This window comes from Bombina bombina, chromosome 5 (assembly GCF_027579735.1).
Source record: "Bombina bombina isolate aBomBom1 chromosome 5, aBomBom1.pri, whole genome shotgun sequence".
In the NCBI taxonomy this organism is placed as follows: domain Eukaryota; kingdom Metazoa; phylum Chordata; class Amphibia; order Anura; family Bombinatoridae; genus Bombina; species Bombina bombina.
In genome coordinates, this window is record NC_069503.1 from 230783816 (window position 1) to 230803468 (window position 19653).

Sequence of the window (19653 nt, forward strand, 5' to 3'; positions counted from 1 at the left end):
CCGTGAGAGATCCTCAGGTGTGCCACGGCAGACTGACAACAGTGTGACATTTTTTAAACTTTGCTTGTTTTTTACTCCCAGTGCAGGGGTAGTTTGTAGGAAGCATGGCATAACAGCACAATACATACAGTATGTGTGTTTGTATATGTATATATATATATATATATATATATATATATATATATATATATATATATATATACACTGTATTAGGCTACAATGTGTGATTTTTTTTTTAAATTTTGGGATGGTGGTGTGCCACAGGATGCAAAAAAAAAAAAAGTTAAAAATCACTGGTGCAGGGAACAGAGTAAGCAGTTATACAGTCTGAATCTACTGACCCTTTAAAATTATACTGTGGTGTTTGTTAATTTTGGAGTAATTTTCAATCACTGCATTTGGTAATCCCCTTAAAGCATATGAATGTTCCTACAACAAAAAAGGTGCAGACAGCAGACACACATTCCAAAGCATAGATGGCTCTATTGTTTGCACTGTACAGGAAATACACACACACACACGTTGCAGCCTGTACTGTGAAGGATTACTCAGTAAGTGAACCCTTGAGTTTATTAACTTGCATTGTTCCTCCTTTAGCAGCAACAACCTACACAAACGTTTGCTGTAGCTGCTTATTATAAAAGACTTACGCAACATTGACAATGAGGTTGGACCATTCCTCCATACAAATCTGTTTCAGTTCATCAATTTCTCTGGGTGGTCTTGATTGCACAGCCCTCTTCAGGTCATGCGACATCATCTTGGTTGGGTTAAGGCCAGGACTCTAAAGCCTAAACACATCTTTTTCATTCATTCTTTAGTTGGCTTGTTTGCTTGGGTCATTGTCTTGTTGCATTACCCAAGGTGATGCACTGACTTTCTCCTGTAAAATGTATTGATACACTTTTAAATTCACTGTTCCCTCAATGACTGCAGATAATCCAGGCCTTGATACAGTAAAGCAGCCCCAAACCATAATGCCCCTTCACAGTTTAGATGAGGATTTGGTGTTTATAAATTGCGTTCTGATCTTCATTTAATTCACATTTTACGAGTAATTCATCCAGGCAATACCAAAGAGTTCACAAAATATTTACCAAATTTTAACCAATCTTGCATAAAAAACATACCAGGAAGGCAGAGACGTGGTATCAAGAAAAGCATCCTAATGTAGATACTGTTTAACTGGTTCAATGCATTGAGCAAAATGCCAGTTTGGCACAATTTGACATACTTTGATTTAACACTGTGGTACACTATGTTAATTAAATATTTCAGTAATACTTTTGCTGGCAGCTTTCAGTGGCAATGAAGAAATGCTGTGACCACTTGACAGATTGCATTATTGTTAACTGATAATTTAGTTGAATGTGCATCAAGAAGGATTAAATAGGCAAAATCTAGAATACTTATATGGAGCAAACGTCTGTGTTGTAGTAGCAACATCATACAGGGCACGGGATGCATTGCGCTATGGCAACTGCCTGGTTGGGGCAGTATACTGTAATTAACTGATAAGTGCACTAGTTTTCAAGCCAGAGTAGGATACACAAAGCACCTCACAAGACAGCTAGGAAAAAAAACCTTACATACTGCAATGTACCCCAGGCTCATCAAGTAGTATATGTCCAATATAGATAAACTGGAATGTCTCAAGTTTTCCATGGACATAAAAGTTCAAAAAAAAAAAAAAACAGAATTTATGTTTACCTGATAAATTACTTTCTCCAACGGTGTGTCCGGTCCACGGCGTCATCCTTACTTGTGGGATATTCTCTTCCCCAACAGGAAATGGCAAAGAGCCCAGCAAAGCTGGTCACATGATCCCTCCTAGGCTCCGCCTACCCCAGTCATTCGACCGACGTTAAGGAGGAATATTTGCATAGGAGAAACCATATGGTACCGTGGTGACTGTAGTTAAAGAAAATAAATTATCAGACCTGATTAAAAAAACCAGGGCGGGCCGTGGACCGGACACACCGTTGGAGAAAGTAATTTATCAGGTAAACATAAATTCTGTTTTCTCCAACATAGGTGTGTCCGGTCCACGGCGTCATCCTTACTTGTGGGAACCAATACCAAAGCTTTAGGACACGGATGAAGGGAGGGAGCAAATCAGGTCACCTAAATGGAAGGCACCACGGCTTGCAAAACCTTTCTCCCAAAAATAGCCTCAGAAGAAGCAAAAGTATCAAACTTGTAAAATTTGGTAAAAGTGTGCAGTGAAGACCAAGTCGCTGCCCTACATATCTGATCAACAGAAGCCTCGTTCTTGAAGGCCCATGTGGAAGCCACAGCCCTAGTGGAATGAGCTGTGATTCTTTCGGGAGGCTGCCGTCCGGCAGTCTCGTAAGCCAATCTGATGATGCTTTTAATCCAAAAAGAGAGAGAGGTAGAAGTTGCTTTTTGACCTCTCCTTTTACCGGAATAAACAACAAACAAGGAAGATGTTTGTCTAAAATCCTTTGTAGCATCTAAATAGAATTTTAGAGCGCGAACAACATCCAAATTGTGCAACAAACGTTCCTTCTTTGAAACTGGTTTCGGACACAGAGAAGGTACGATAATCTCCTGGTTAATGTTTTTGTTAGAAACAACTTTTGGAAGAAAACCAGGTTTAGTACGTAAAACCACCTTATCTGCATGGAACACCAGATAAGGAGGAGAACACTGCAGAGCAGATAATTCTGAAACTCTTCTAGCAGAAGAAATTGCAACTAAAAACAAAACTTTCCAAGATAATAACTTAATATCAACGGAATGCAAGGGTTCAAACGGAACCCCCTGAAGAACTGAAAGAACTAAATTGAGACTCCAAGGAGGAGTCAAAGGTTTGTAAACAGGCTTAATTCTAACCAGAGCCTGAACAAAGGCTTGAACATCTGGCACAGCGGCCAGCTTTTTGTGAAGTAACACAGACAAGGCAGAAATCTGTCCCTTCAGGGAACTTGCAGATAATCCTTTTTCCAATCCTTCTTGAAGGAAGGATAGAATCCTAGGAATCTTAACCTTGTCCCAAGGGAATCCTTTAGATTCACACCAACAGATATATTTTTTCCAAATTTTGTGGTAAATCTTTCTAGTTACAGGCTTTCTGGCCTGAACAAGAGTATCGATAACAGAATCTGAGAACCCTCGCTTCGATAAGATCAAGCGTTCAATCTCCAAGCAGTCAGCTGGAGTGAAACCAGATTCGGATGTTCGAACGGACCCTGAACAAGAAGGTCTCGTCTCAAAGGTAGCTTCCAAGGAGGAGCCGATGACATTCACCAGATCTGCATACCAAGTCCTGCGTGGCCACGCAGGAGCTATCAAGATCACCGACGCCCTCTCCTGATTGATCCTGGCTACCAGCCTGGGGATGAGAGGAAACGGCGGGAACACATAAGCTAGTTTGAAGGTCCAAGGTGCTACTAGTGCATCCACTAGAGCCGCCTTGGGATCCCTGGATCTGGACCCGTAGCAAGGAACTTTGAAGTTCTGACGAGAGGCCATCAGATCCATGTCTGGAATGCCCCACAGCTGAGTGACTTGGGCAAAGATTTCCGGATGGAGTTCCCACTCCCCCGGATGCAATGTCTGACGACTCAGAAAATCCGCTTCCCAATTTTCCACTCCTGGGATGTGGATAGCAGACAGGTGGCAGGAGTGAGACTCCGCCCATAGAATGATTTTGGTCACTTCTTCCATCGCCAGGGAACTCCTTGTTCCCCCCTGATGGTTGATGTACGCAACAGTTGTCATGTTGTCTGATTGAAACCGTATGAACTTGGCCCTCGCTAGCTGAGGCCAAGCCTTGAGAGCATTGAATATCGCTCTCAGTTCCAGAATATTTATCGGTAGAAGAGATTCTTCCCGAGACCAAAGACCCTGAGCTTTCAGGGATCCCCAGACCGCGCCCCAGCCCATCAGACTGGCGTCGGTCGTGACAATGACCCACTCTGGTCTGCGGAATGTCATCCCTCGTGACAGGTTGTCCAGGGACAGCCACCAACGGAGTGAGTCTCTGGTCTTCTGATTTACTTGTATCTTCGGAGACAAGTCTGTATAGTCCCCATTCCACTGACTGAGCATGCACAGTTGTAATGGTCTTAGATGAATGCGTGCAAAAGGAACTATGTCCATTGCCGCTACCATCAACCCGATCACTTCCATGCACTGAGCTATGGAAGGAAGAGGAACGGAATGAAGTATCCGACAAGAGTCTAGAAGTTTTGTTTTTCTGGCCTCTGTCAGAAAAATCCTCATTTCTAAGGAGTCTATTATTGTTCCCAAGAAGGGAACCCTTGTTGACGGAGATAGAGAACTCTTTTCCACGTTCACTTTCCATCCGTGAGATCTGAGAAAGGCCAGGACAATGTCCGTGTGAGCCTTTGCTTGAGGAAGGGACGACGCTTGAATCAGAATGTCGTCCAAGTAAGGTACTACAGCAATGCCCCTTGGTCTTAGCACAGCTAGAAGGGACCCTAGTACCTTTGTGAAAATCCTTGGAGCAGTGGCTAATCCGAAAGGAAGCGCCACGAACTGGTAATGTTTGTCCAGGAATGCGAACCTCAGGAACCGATGATGTTCCTTGTGGATAGGAATATGTAGATACGCATCCTTTAAATCCACCGTGGTCATGAATTGACCTTCCTGGATGGAAGGAAGAATAGTTCGAATGGTTTCCATCTTGAACGATGGAACCTTGAGAAACTTGTTTAAGATCTTGAGATCTAAGATTGGTCTGAACGTTCCCTCTTTTTTGGGAACTATAAACAGATTGGAGTAGAACCCCATCCCTTGTTCTCTTAATGGAACGGGATGAATCACTCCCATTTTTAACAGGTCTTCTACACAATGTAAGAATGCCTGTCTTTTTATGTGGTCTGAAGACAACTGAGACCTGTGGAACCTCCCCCTTGGGGGAAGTCCCTTGAATTCCAGAAGATAACCTTGGGAGACTATTTCTAGCGCCCAAGGATCCAGAACATCTCTTGCCCAAGCCTGAGCGAAGAGAGAGAGTCTGCCCCCCACCAGATCCGGTCCCGGATCGGGGGCCAACATTTCATGCTGTCTTGGTAGCAGTGGCAGGTTTCTTGGCCTGCTTTCCCTTGTTCCAGCCTTGCATTGGTCTCCAAGCTGGCTTGGCTTGAGAAGTATTACCCTCTTGCTTAGAGGACGTAGCACCTTGGGCTGGTCCGTTTCTACGAAAGGGACGAAAATTAGGTTTATTTTTTGCCTTGAAAGGCCGATCCTGAGGAAGGGCGTGGCCCTTACCCCCAGTGATATCCGAGATAATCTCTTTCAAGTCAGGGCCAAACAGCGTTTTCCCCTTGAAAGGAATGTTAAGTAGCTTGTTCTTGGAAGACGCATCAGCCGACCAAGATTTCAACCAAAGCGCTCTGCGCGCCACAATAGCAAACCCAGAATTCTTAGCCGCTAACCTAGCCAATTGCAAAGTGGCGTCTAGGGTGAAAGAATTAGCCAATTTGAGAGCATTGATTCTGTCCATAATCTCCTCATAAGGAGGAGAATCACTGTCGACCGCCTTTATCAGCTCATCGAACCAGAAACATGCGGCTGTAGCGACAGGGACAATGCATGAAATTGGTTGTAGAAGGTAACCCTGCTGAACAAACATCTTTTTAAGCAAACCTTCAATTTTTTATCCATAGGATCTTTGAAAGCACAACTATCCTCTATGGGTATAGTGGTGCGTTTGTTTAAAGTGGAAACCGCTCCCTCGACCTTGGGGACTGTCTGCCATAAGTCCTTTCTGGGGTCGACCATAGGAAACAATTTTTTAAATATGGGGGGAGGGACGAAAGGAATACCGGGCCTTTCCCATTCTTTATTAACAATGTCCGCCACCCGCTTGGGTATAGGAAAAGCTTCTGGGAGCCCCGGCACCTCTAGGAACTTGTCCATTTTACATAGTTTCTCTGGGATGACCAACTTGTCACAATCATCCAGAGTGGATAATACCTCCTTAAGCAGAATGCGGAGATGTTCCAACTTAAATTTAAATGCAGTCACATCAGGTTCAGCTTGTTGAGAAATGTTCCCTGAATCAGTAATTTCTCCCTCAGACAAAACCTCCCTGGCCCCATCAGACTGAGTTAGAGGCCCTTCAGAAATATTAATATCAGCGTCGTCATGCTCTTCAGTATCTGAAACAGAGCAGTCGCGCTTACGCTGATAAGTGTTCATTTTGGCTAAAATGTTTTTGACAGAATTATCCATTACAGCCGTTAATTGTTGCATAGTAAGGAGTATTGGCGCGCTAGATGTACTAGGGGCCTCCTGAGTGGGCAAGACTCGTGTAGACGAAGGAGGGAATGATGCAGTACCATGCTTACTCCCCTCACTTGAGGAATCATCTTGGGCATCATTGTCATTGTCACATAAATCACATTTATTTAAATGAATAGGAATTCTGGCTTCCCCACATTCAGAACACAGTCTATCTGGTAGTTCAGACATGTTAAACAGGCATAAACTTGATAACAAAGTACAAAAAACGTTTTAAAATAAAACCGTTACTGTCACTTTAAATTTTAAACTGAACACACTTTTTTACTGCAAATGCGAAAAAACATGAAGGAATTGTTCAAAATTCACCAAATTTTCACCACAGTGTCTTAAAGCCTTAAAAGTATTGCACACCAAATTTGGAAGCTTTAACCCTTAAAATAACGGAACCGGAGCCGTTTTGAACTTTAACCCCTTTACAGTCCCTGGTATCTGCTTTGCTGAGACCCAACCAAGCCCCAAGGGGAATACGATACCAAATGACGCCTTCAGAAAGTCTTTTCTAAGTATCAGAGCTCCTCTCACATGCGACTGCATGCCATGCCTCTCAAAAACAAGTGCGCAACACCGGCGCGAAAATGAGACTCTGCCTATGCTTTGGGAAAGCCCCTAAAGAATAAGGTGTCTAAAACAGTGCCTGCCGATATTATTATATCAAAATACCCAGATAAAATGATTCCTCAAGGCTAAATATGTGTTAATAATCAATCGATTTAGCCCAAAAAAAAGTCTACAGTCTTAATAAGCCCTTTTTGAAGCCCTTATTTACAATCGTAATAAACATGGCTTACCGGATCCCAGAGGGAAAATGACAGCTTCCAGCATTACATCGTCTTGTTAGAATGTGTCATACCTCAAGCAGCAAGAGACTGCTCACTGTTCCCCCAACTGAAGTTAATTGCTCTCAACAGTCCTGTGTGGAACAGCCATGGATTTTAGTGACGGTTGCTAAAATCATTTTCCTCATACAAACAGAAATCTTCATCTCTTTTCTGTTTCTGAGTAAATAGTACATACCAGCACTATTTCAAAATAACAAACTCTTGATTGAATAATAAAAACTACAGTTAAACACTAAAAAAAACTCTAAGCCATCTCCGTGGAGATGTTGCCTGTACAACGGCAAAGAGAATGACTGGGGTAGGCGGAGCCTAGGAGGGATCATGTGACCAGCTTTGCTGGGCTCTTTGCCATTTCCTGTTGGGGAAGAGAATATCCCACAAGTAAGGATGACGCCGTGGACCGGACACACCTATGTTGGAGAAAAAGGATTCTATTGTGCCAAAGGCATCCAAAATTGCAAAAATACAATGCTCCATATGAACATATCTTGTGAGCCAATGACAAGATGCATGTGTAATTCCACCAATCACCAGCTAGCTGCAATGTTTTTCCTGATCCTATTTAGGCAAAGGATACCAAAATAACAAAGTTAATTTGATAGGAGTAAACAAAGTCACTTACAAAATGCATGCTTCATCCGACGTTTGAGTCTCTAAATATATTGTTCGAGAAACCTGGCATCCAAAATTTACTAAAACTTGCTTTCCCAAAAATGGTCATTTGTACTTGGAGTAAGTTTTAGTAAACAGTGCAACTAAAAAGGCTGCAACCCCTTTCCATTGGCATATGGTTAAATAGCGCACCAGTTAGCAGCAGCTGGTCGGCTTGCAGACAGAAGACGAGAACAGCTGGGGAATGAACAAACTGCTATATTATCCAAAATGATGCTGCAAGTTTATACCCAACACAATGGCAGGCGCAGACCACGGCCATCCAGTCGCATGCAGCACAGCTGTTCTGTGCTCCTAACATATGAAGATCTACAGTACAAGTGGCTGCAAGCTGATCACATATCATCTGCCCAATTGTTTCTTTTAAATCCAGAAGTGTTTAACCTCTTGAAATAAAAATAAAACAAACTTTCTGAAAATGACGAATATACAGAAATTAACTACAGCTGAAATTACATCCTGAAACTCGTAGCAATTTTTGTATCTTGTGTCTCAGGATAGATAGATTTTTATTTATTTTAAATACGGCTTGTAATTTCCACTGGTCCCAGATGAGTAAAAACGGATTTTTCTCTATATTTAACATTTAGTGGACTAGTAACTATTTCCCTCAGGGCTAGTCGCTTTTAACCACTGACTAGCAAACTATAGTAATATTTTTGTGTGTGAGCGCATAGATACATAAAAATTAAGCAGAAAATATTTTTAATTAATCAAAAACAAAAAGTCAATTTCAGCCTAATAGGGGATAAACAAAATGCACATTTGTACTATCCACTAGACATTCAAAAACAAATTTCTCATTTTTAAAAAGGTTTATTTTTTCTTAAAAGGAACAGCAAAGTCAAAATTAAACTTTCATGATTCAAACAGTAAATTTAAGTTTTTTTCAAAATTGCATGCTTATTTTATTGTGTTTATAATTATTTCTTTTGATTACTAATTGTATTGTAATACTGCTGTCTGAAGTATTATTTTCATATTACTGTCCCTTTAAGAGGGTCATAAAAACACAAACTCTAATTCATGGTTCAGGTAGTACACAATTTTAAACAACTTTCCAGTTTACTTTTATCATCAAATTTACTTCATTCACCTGATATCCTTTGTTTAAAGAAGCAAAACTTCACTACTGGGAGCTAGCTGAACATCTGGTGAGCTAATAACATGAGGCATATCAATATAAACCACCAATAACCAGCTAGTTCCCAGTAGTGTATTGCTGAGCATACCTAGGTTTGAGAACAAATCAAATTAGAGCTACATCAATTGCAACGTTGTATAAGATCACATGCGCTATTTAAAACATGAAAAACTACTTCTATGGACACATTAAAATCCCAATAATCAGGGCACAAACTAAGTTTGAATATCAATATTAAAACCATAAGCATGCATATATTTATATTTTAGCTAGTTTAAAAAAAAAAAAAAAAAAAAAGTGGGTTAAAAACAGATTACACAGAAACCAACACAGCAAAGTAAGGCAAGTTTAGACCTGAAAATATAGCAGTATCAGTGAGCTGGCACTTAGTCAATAAACATTAGTAGGACAATTTAAACTTCAGTCCATGAACATGCTGGGCATTTAGAGGGTTAAAAACACTGCTAGATAACACTTACCCTTTGATTGCCATAAACTTACAGGGAGTAGATTAATTGGGATACGATTGTGGCAATGGCTGTCCCTTTACATGGTGTATGAAGGGTAAATGGAAGCCCTGTTAAAGCCCCTTCTCAAAGTCTGTTGGTTAGTTCGTAGGACCCCATTTTTATTGGTTTGTTCAAAGGTGACTGACATTTTACTGTGACCACAAGTCTCCATGCTTAAAAAAAAATAATATTTTTTTACAAGCCACTTCAAATAAGTGACATGATGTAAGGTTCAGAGCAATGAGGAAGAAACACTGAGCACTTCCCTATTGCCTGTGACATCACCACACATGTCATAAACGGCCAAGAACTGGCAACATCTATATAAGACATAGGAAATGTGGTCCATTTCACACTAGAAAAACAAAAAGTGCGACAAAGCAGGGGACGCCTCAGAGATCCCCAATACAGTATTTTCAAACCTTGGGAAGCAGGAGGATAAAAAAAGTAACCCCTTCAGTGCCAAAGTATTGACCATAATACAAAATCCCATCTCTCTATTATGTCTAATTTTGTCTTTCATGGCTCATTGAAACGAGGTGTATCAATCTTTAAATACCAAGTCCTAAATTAAACAATACTCTGCAGCAAAGCTGGTGAAAGTATGGCAAGTGTACCCAAAGGTTGCAGTAGAAACACATTGTTGGCACATGGGATTCTAAAAAGTGAAAAGCCCCTGGAATTCTCATATTAGCAAGTAAAGTAATACATGAATAAGGAACAGTTAAGAGGTAAAACACAACATGGGAGCTTGAAAGGTTAAACATGTATCAGACTCTTGGATCTTTAATTGGACAAGAGTATGTAGGCATTAGGGCTGGGCGATATGGGGAAGGGGGACGCTATTGCGATTTAATTGCCATTTTCTTATAAATGACAATAACACCTTAATTTTTCAATTAAAAAAAAAAATGTATTTAAGACTAAAGAATCTTAATGTACATGTTTCTCAATGTCCAATACACTGAGAGAATAAAAATACAAACCATGTGTGTGTACAGCAGTGCCTGCACCTAAATCCAGCCAGTATATACCCAGGTATGCAGCAGTGCCTGCACCTAAATCCAGCCAGTATATACCCAGGTATGCAGCAGTGCCTGCACCTAAATCCAGCCAGTATATACCCAGGTATGCAGCAGTGCCTGCACGTAAATCCAGCAGTATATACCCAGGTATGCAGCAGTACCTGCATCTAAATCCAGTCAGTATATACCCAGGTATACAGCAGTGCCTGCATCTAAATCCAGTCAGTATATACCCAGGTATGCAGCAGTGCCTGCATCTAAATCCAGCAGTATATACCCAGGTATACAGCAGTGCCTGCATCTAAATCCAGTCAGTATATACCCAGGTATGCAGCAGTACCTGCATCTAAATACAGCAGTATATACACAGGTATACAGCTCTCCCCGGTAAGTTGGCCCCATCCCTGTAACCCGCATCAGCCACAGCGCAAGTCGGCAGCCATCCTGTATGTCATAGGTGACGTCAAATGGGTGGGGCTAAAAATCAAATACTCTTGTGGTTTTAAAACCGCAGCGATTAATCGTGGTTTAAAACCGCAACAAATCGTGCAGCCCTAGTAGGCGTAATAACAATTCAATGCACACAGTTATCAAAGGCCTACATGTTTGCATCTATTGCCAGAACAATAAAAGCTCTTAAGATATGCCAGTGTCAGTTGTGCACTTTCTATTAATACTCATCTTCTAGCTACTTCATCAAGCATTAGAAAGAAGTACCCAACTAACAGTATATTAGTTCAATTTAATCTGAAACAGGACTTTACATTGTTTATTGGTATGTGTGTGGTGGTCGTCTTATAGTTACAGAAGCCTGCAAAATAACTATAGGGGTCAGGAGATCACTTGTGTAAAAGAGGTGCTCACGTTGGTATCTATTTGTGAGCAGAGGGAAGTAGCCATCAAGACTATTAAAAGGAATTAAGTTCTAAGGGCTGTGGGAAAGTTAAACAAATGTGTTGCTAAAAATTACACTGGGTCACAAAATGTCCCACAAACAAGTAGATGCGCTCCAGCTATGCATACACTTAAATAAAACCATGTCCAATCACCACATTTGCAAAAATCATCAATTTGTAACTCTGGTTCCTCAAAATTCCAATACTAGATGGTAGTGAGAGAACCTGCTTGATGTTATTTACAGGGGGTGGGGGAATACACAAAAACAAACAAAAAACAACACAGAGCTGTATATAAACAGTCATTTAAAGCTTACATCATCTTATATTATAAAACCTAAACAATGTCTTTACTTAAAAACCCAAATGTTTTCTTACAATTCAGATAGAGCACAAACTTTCAAACAACTTTCAAATTTACTTAAATAATTTGCAGTCTCTTGATATCCTTTGTTGAAAAAGCATACCTAGGAAGATTCAGGGGGGAAAAAAATGCACTGCTAGGAGAATGATGCAAATTCGATAAGTAAACGGGAAAAGTTGTTTTTCTATGCTCTGAATGAGGAGAAAGATTTTTGGGTTTTATGTACCTACTTAAAGGGCCATAATACCCAAATGTTTAAACACTTGAAAGTGATGCAGCATAGCTGTAAAAAGCTGATTAGAAAATATCACCTGAACATCTCTATGTAAAAAAGAAAGATATTTTACCTCAAAAGTTCCTCAGTAGCCACCTCCCATTGTAAGGGATTTCTAAGCAGCATTTTAGTGTGTTTGTCCTGGGACAACTGAAGGGATGAGCATCGTGCACTCTCATATTATTTCACCAATCAGGTAAAGGAAGCTTACTATGAAATCTCATGAGAGTTAAGTCAAATCTCATGAGATCACAGTAAGAGTTCATGACCTCAGCACTGCTGATGCTGATTGGCTGCTGTTCATTTCTTCACTTTTTTTACCTGCAGCTGGGAGCAGCTGAGTATAACTTTTTACACAGAACTTACTCTGCTGAGCTGAGGAAATTGTGAGGTAAAATATCTTCCTTTTTTACATAGAGATGCTCAGGTGATCTTTTCCTGTCAGCTTTTTACAGTTATACTGCATCAGTTTCAAGTGATTTAGCAGAGTATTATGTCCCTTTAAGGAATAAAATGTCCCCATCCAGAAGCAAAAATAGTAATTTTAATATACATAAAGATATAAGAATAGCACATGTGGTTTGTTTTCCAAACAGTGAGAAAATCCTCTGGAAATTATAAACAAAAACCTGCATGTGACATCTGCATCCAAAACGTAGTGATCTAATCACGAGGATGAAATTCATGCAAGTTACACCAGGCACAGTAAAGTGTAGAGACCACCAAATGATTTAAAACAGATCTACAACATTTTCAACCCAGGGGCAATTTTTTTCCCCCTCTAATCAAGGACCAGGCTCAGTGGTTTGTGAGTTTGTCAAACTGTTATAACACAGTAGAAAGTTAAATAGGCCAACAGAAGAGTGCTCTCCACCTGTTAAATCAGAGTGCTTTAAAAAGGAACCTGCAGATAGCACTAACTAAACCTTCTTATCAGTAACCATTTGCTATTTTTGTGCTGGTGTCTCTTGGCAACAAAAATCATGCACTTAGCCCTAGATACCTCAATGCCCCCTCAAATCAGCAACTGTGCTGAACCCCCACAATGAGGTTAAACATATAGCTAAATCTCCTTATTGGAGCTGCAACACATTGCAAACTGAGTCAATCAGGTGTAACAAACATGCAGCCTCCAATAGTCCGCTGTAGACTCCTCAGAAGCTGTAATGTTGTGGCTCCAGCAAGGGCTTTAGCTATGTGTTTAATGACTTTGCAGTTACCAAGGAACACTATTGCAAAAAACAGCATACAATAGTATGTTACTTCAACAAAGAATACCAAGAGAACAAAACAAAATTAGATAGAAGTAAATTGGAAAGTGGTTGAAAACCACATGCTTTATCTGACGCGAGTTTCATGTCCCTTTAAAAATATGTAAAAAAATGCTAAGGATTTCCAAAATGTTATGAGCCAGAAGGAAAAGGTCATGTGATTACCTGGCTCCCTCATTTGCCAAAACCAGGCTTAGTTTAAAAATATTTTAAAAATAAACAAAATCTCCCATGGTTCAGACAGAATATAATGTTTTAGAGACTCAAGCCTTTATCCAAACTGCTTGGGAGCGGAAAAGGTTAGTATTTTGTAATATCTGCATCCGTAAAATTGAATAGTTTGGATAGGGACTGGAACCAAGTGTAAACAATATTTTATTTAGTCAATATTTGCAACCTGAATGTAGTTTTATATAAATTTTAATACTTTTGTGACTTCCAGGGAGTGTGGGGGGGAGGGAGTCATTTTTGATAACTCATTTTTAACCAATTAGTGAAAAAAGATTGGATTTTGGAATATGCACCTGTATTGTAAAATTTACTTTTTTCATTTGGTATCCTTTGCTGAAGGGCATAATCAGGTAGGTAACAGCAATGCACTACTGGGAGCTAGAAATGAATTGGTGGCTGCACATGTATGGCTCAAGATGAGATGTTCAAGCAGTAATAGTAATATGAATGCAACGGTCCAATACAGGTAGCCCCCAGTTTACGCCGGGGTTAGGTTACAGAAAGAATGGTTGTAAATTGAAACCCAGTTTATAATGTAAGTCAATGGGAAGTGAGGGAGATAGGTTCCAAGCCCCTCTCAAAATTGTCATAAGTAACACCTAATACATAATTTTTAAAGCTTTGAAATGAAGACTTTAAATGCTAGACAGCATTATAAACCTAATAAAATAATCACACAACACAGAGTTCACTTGCATTTTTCTGCAAACAGTTCTTTTTTTTATGCATTCCAATCTGGACTGAGTTAGACAGAAAGATCTTGTTCCTTTGAAATCTGCTCGATAGCTCAGGTCTGGTTAAACTGATCAATTTCAGCTTGCTTGGCTTTGCTGCAACACAAGCAGACATCTCCACCTACTGGCTATTTTAATAAATGCACTGCTTCTCAATGCTTTTCAATAGCGGTCACATGACTGGGGAAAAAAAAGGTTATTCTGAAACGGTATAAATTGAACCGTTGTAAAACGAGGGCCACCTGTATTAAAATGCTTTACTACATTCAAGCAATTCCTTTTTTCCCCCTCAATTATATCCCTTTAAAGCTTACCTAGGTAGATTCAAAGGATACCAAAAAAACACAAAGTAAATTAGATAAAAAGTGTGTGCTCTATCTGAATCATGACAGTTTATTTTAGACTTTCATATCATTAATCGCTTGTAGATTTTGACAAAGGAACAGCAATGTTACTAAAAAAAAAAAAAAGTCAGGAAGCACTAATTTATTTTCATGTTTTAGCCAATTCAGTGGCACTGGTTTGTTCATAAACAAAATTAAAAATTAATTCCAAGCCTTTCACTACAAATTATAAAAAGCAAAACATAATGCCATCACATGGAAGAACAGCATCATTTTCTATTCCTATTCAGCAAGAGGACTCCAAACGTGAAGGTTTTATGTTCCAGCAGCTGAGTAAACAGTAATTGCATAAACAGCTGACTACTATATTAAACCATTCCCTCGGGATATTGTGTGTCAGATACACAGGTAAATAAGACTCATAATACAGAAGGTGAGGGGGGGGGGCTATAGAAAAATAATAAAAGCATATATTACAAATACTAAGTTTTATGCAAAGCTGCATATGAAACAAATGATACAGATAGAAGCATAAACATACAGGTATACCCCGCTCATACAGCGGGTTAGGGACCGGAGCCCCGCTGTAAAGTGAAAACCGCCTTAAAGTGAAAACAGGCGGTTTTGGCTTTCTTTTCACTTGCCAGTGTGTTTAAAGTCTTGAAAACAAGTTTGAACTAACATATTAGGTGTGCAATAGTGCTACGTTTAGTTTAACACTAGCACAGAACAGTATTCAATTAGTATTCAATAATAACTGTACCTGTAAAATAGTGACAATTACTGTAGTAAAATTTGCCAGACTATAGCACTGAGACACAGATTGCAGTGTAATGCTGTAAACAGAGTGAACTGTGCATAACAAAATGGTGCCAGTCACTTTTCTCGCAATTTCGCGAAGATTACAGCACTGCTTCAAAATCCTTGGAGGATGAACTTCAGCTCCACAAAGCGCTGTATTAGCGAAGCGCTGTAAAGTGAAGCGCTGTAAAGCGAGGTATACCTGTACATCTGAAACCAGATACCCATTGAAAAATCAATGAAGCTTAAAATTACAAGTCTACTTAAAAAAAAATGTATTGTTTAAAAAAGGATAGATGATCCCTTTTATTACCCATTCCCCAGTTTTGCATAACCTGCACTGTTATATTAATACACTTTTTACCTCTGTGATTAACCACCTTGTATCTAAGCATCTGCAGAGTACCCCCCTTATCAGGTCGTATGATAGACATGCATTATAGCCAATCAGTACTGACTCATAAGATAACATTGTACTCATTCCTGTGGAGTTATTTATATGACACAAACTAGCAGTGTCTAGCGGTTAAAAACTGTCAAAATGCACTTAGATAAGAGGTGGCTTCAATGGCTTAGACATCAGCATGAAAGCTAAACCAAGGTAGGCTTATAACCGACAAGAGAACAAAGCAAATTTGATAAAAGTAAATTGGAAAGTTTTAAAAAAAATTGTATTCCCTATATGAATCATAAACGTTTACATTTTGACTTGATTGTCCCTTTAAGTTTTTCTAAAATTTAAAAAAAAGGGACCTGAAACTCGTTTTTTCTTTCATGCTTTAGATACAGCACACAATTGTAAACAACTTTAGAATTTACTTCTGTTAACAAATGTGCTGCTTTCTGTATTCTTTTGAAAAGCATACCTAGGTAAGCTCAGTAGCAGCAACACTACTGGGAGCTAGCTGCACATATACATGTCGACATTGGCTCATCCAATGCGTTTCCAGTAGTGCACTGTTACCACTTCAAAAGGATACCAAGAGAATAAAACCAAATTTGAAAAAAAATTAAATTTGAAGGTTGTTTAAAAATTTAGGTTTTATCAGAATCATGAAAGAAACTTTAGGTGCCATGTCCCTAATAAAAGAATTAAAAAAAACACACACACACAAAGAGATAGATCTATCAATATCTATATCTATGGTGGACTTTTAACTATGGGAAGGTTACTACAAACCAGGGGTGCGTATCCTCCAGTCAATAGATTAGTGGGATGGTATGTCATCCAGGCCATTCATAACAAGGATGAATGTTCTGCACCTTTGTCATGTGGAAATGACTCATGAGAAGGGTCACTTAACTATTGCACCTATGAGATCCCTGAATTAAGTTGGTTTTATGGTGTATCACTGATATCCTAATTGTATAGCAACATATAGTACCATTGTTTGGTGTTTTAAGTATTCGGAATGGTCATAATGATGCAACATACAAGTTGGTATGAGTTGTCATACTAGAATATACCTAAAAAGGTAACAAACCATAGTTGCAATATAGCCTCTATGACGTCAAGCATCAAAATAACCGCATACAGGATACCCAGGTTGGGAGTAGCGATAGTGCCATATTAGAGTTAGAGAAATATTTCCATGCATTTGAAAATGACAATGATGTCTAACTTATGATGTAAGGCAGTAGAGTCTTTTTGTTTATGTTTTTATTTGTTGCGATGCGTTTCCTGTTTTTTAGTGTTACTTTTTATTATTGCTTTTGGCATTGGGAGTTTATGCAATTTGTATATATCACTTGGGAGAACGATTTATAAGTGCTAGTTCTATGCTATGAGAAAGTAGGTGACATGTATACTTACAATTTAGGTGCAAAGGCTAAGATGGCTCACGTTCAACACAATATCTTTGCTTTTTCAATTATGCGCTTTTAACTTGACCATTTGGACACGTTTCTGAATAGGACACTGTTGGTGTGTGTTGAATGTGAGACCTTTCTATATAGAGTTCGATATGTGCACACAGGGGAGTTAGAATAAGCAAATGTATATACTTCACTGTGATACAGTCATCACTAATTGTTGCACACCCTGTAGATACATTGTATAGATGTATTATAAAAGACGTGTGATTCGTAACCATGGTTACGGTGTAAACAAACCGGGGGCACACAGAAAAAGCCGCATCTAAGGGTTTGCGCAATTGTCACAGCACAACACGAGCCATTTAACACAATGCTACACATGTTCCCAAGTCTAGACAGCCAAGTAATGTCGATGTATAGATTAGATTTATTGTGATTCTATGTAGGTACGTTGTAATACGCTACATAGCACTGTTTGACACACTTCCGGTTGTGACGTTAGTGCACTTCCGGTAACACGAGACAGTGGAACGCGAATGTGCATGCCAACACATTTGTTTGGCGCCACTAGGATGGTAGGAAGGTATGAGATTTGGTGTGTTGTAATCACTATAAATATTGTGTGTTTTGTTCACTTTGACATGCTGGTGAAGGGGATTGCATCCTCGAAAATGTTCCAATAATTTTTTTGATGGTTTGTGAAAGTCCTGTGAGTGCAACATATTGCACCCAGGCAGCTGGCGATTGGTATAGTGTGTAAAAATACATACATACTCTTGTTTATGCACAATGAGGCTTCAGCTCCTACTGAGCCTGTACAGAAGTGCACAGTATACATATATGCATTTTATGATTGGCTGATGGCCGTCAAATGATATAGGGGAGGAAAAAATTGGATTACATTTGAAGTTTGAATTTGAAATGTGCAGTAGGATGTTTTCTGGCAAAGTAAGTGATATTGCATTGTATTTTATTGTGTATTTCTCAGTTATTCAATTCTACTGAATTTAGTGGTTCTTTAAGAGAGAATATCTGCACTGATCAACCAATATCTGTGCATCAATTTTGCAGAGTGAATGCTCTAAAGATTGCAAAATACACACAGCCACTCCGTGAGTAGTTATGCTCATTTTGCAAGAAATGGATATTAAATGGTGATCATTCGGTAAAAAGAATGTTAAATCAAAATTAAACCTAAAAAGAAACAGATTGTGTAAAAAACAGCACACAACTTACTTGCATACGGGAGCTGACTTCTTTAAAAGTTAGGTTACATTCTGACTGATCTAGGCATGAGCAAGTCTGACTTCCTGTTATCTAGTCTATTCACTTAGGGGTCGATTTATCAACCCCATCGTCAGGCTTTGCCTGCCTACGACCGCAGGTTCTCACAAGAGAGCCTGCACTTCGAATTTAACAAGCAGCATACAGACCGCTGCTTTCCTACCCTTTTGACACCTCTTAGGTGGCGAATTTCAATCTCCCTGGGCTCGTCCGACAAGCTCCTGCCCGCGCGTGATTGGCTGTGCACGGAGTTTCACACGAGTGCAAATTAGCGCTTGTGTGCAATGCTGAATTCCGGCAGTGGAATTCAGCCCACCAGAGACTAACTACGTATGTGCGCCCCTGTCCGCCGCAGCTTGATAAATCGACCCCTTACTAGCAAACAGTCTAGAAGATTTGTCATAAGGCTAAGATAAATCTTCTTTTAGAGGCCCCTCCTCCTTGGAAGGCTGACAGGAAGTAAATGACAAGCACAAATGTAGTTAAAAAAATAAAAATGTAAAATCCATTTAACAAGATGAATACATATTGCAGTTATTTCTATTATGTATAAGACACAGCTTAGTGCTTTTTTATTATAAGAATGAAACACACAGGTTAACATCCCTTTAACGAGTGGTGGTGGTGATGCAGCCTCTCTCTGAGATGGAGCACTCAGGAAATGTTATCACACTACATCTACAGTTGCATGCTAAGAAAAAGACAGCACAAAAAATTAACAGTGATCACAAAAATAGTTTAGTAAAAGCCAATATAAATATAATGAATCCAATTTAAATTAAAATGCCCAGAGGTTCATTTCTTGAAGAATGTACTCAACATGAATACCCTTCTATTCAGAAATGGCTTAGTAGTAGTCCCCTGTAAAGTCAGAGCCCTGAATAAGGGACAAATAATACTGTGCAGCTTCCTCACTTATCGGTGGTGCTGTAAGAAACTCACAACTGAAAAGGAAAAATAAAAAAAATGCAGAGCACCTATCAGGCAGTTAAAAGGTTACACCCATCAACCGTCTGTTTAAAAACCGTGTGACATTTACAGATGGTGAAATTGCCACAGCCAACATGTGATACAGCAGAACCACCATGCTGCTTAGAAATAAAGCAAACAATTACTTCAATATATAGGCAAATTGAAACCTGAGAGAAACCCA

The 19653-nt window shown here is 39.4% G+C and overlaps 1 protein-coding gene across 14 annotated transcripts in view; it reads right to left on the minus strand.

Annotated features, from left to right (window-relative positions):
- SVIL (supervillin) overlaps nucleotides 1-19653 on the minus strand; it is a 766609-nt gene that overhangs the window by 731142 nt on the left and 15814 nt on the right. The gene's annotated exons all lie outside the window — the stretch shown is intronic.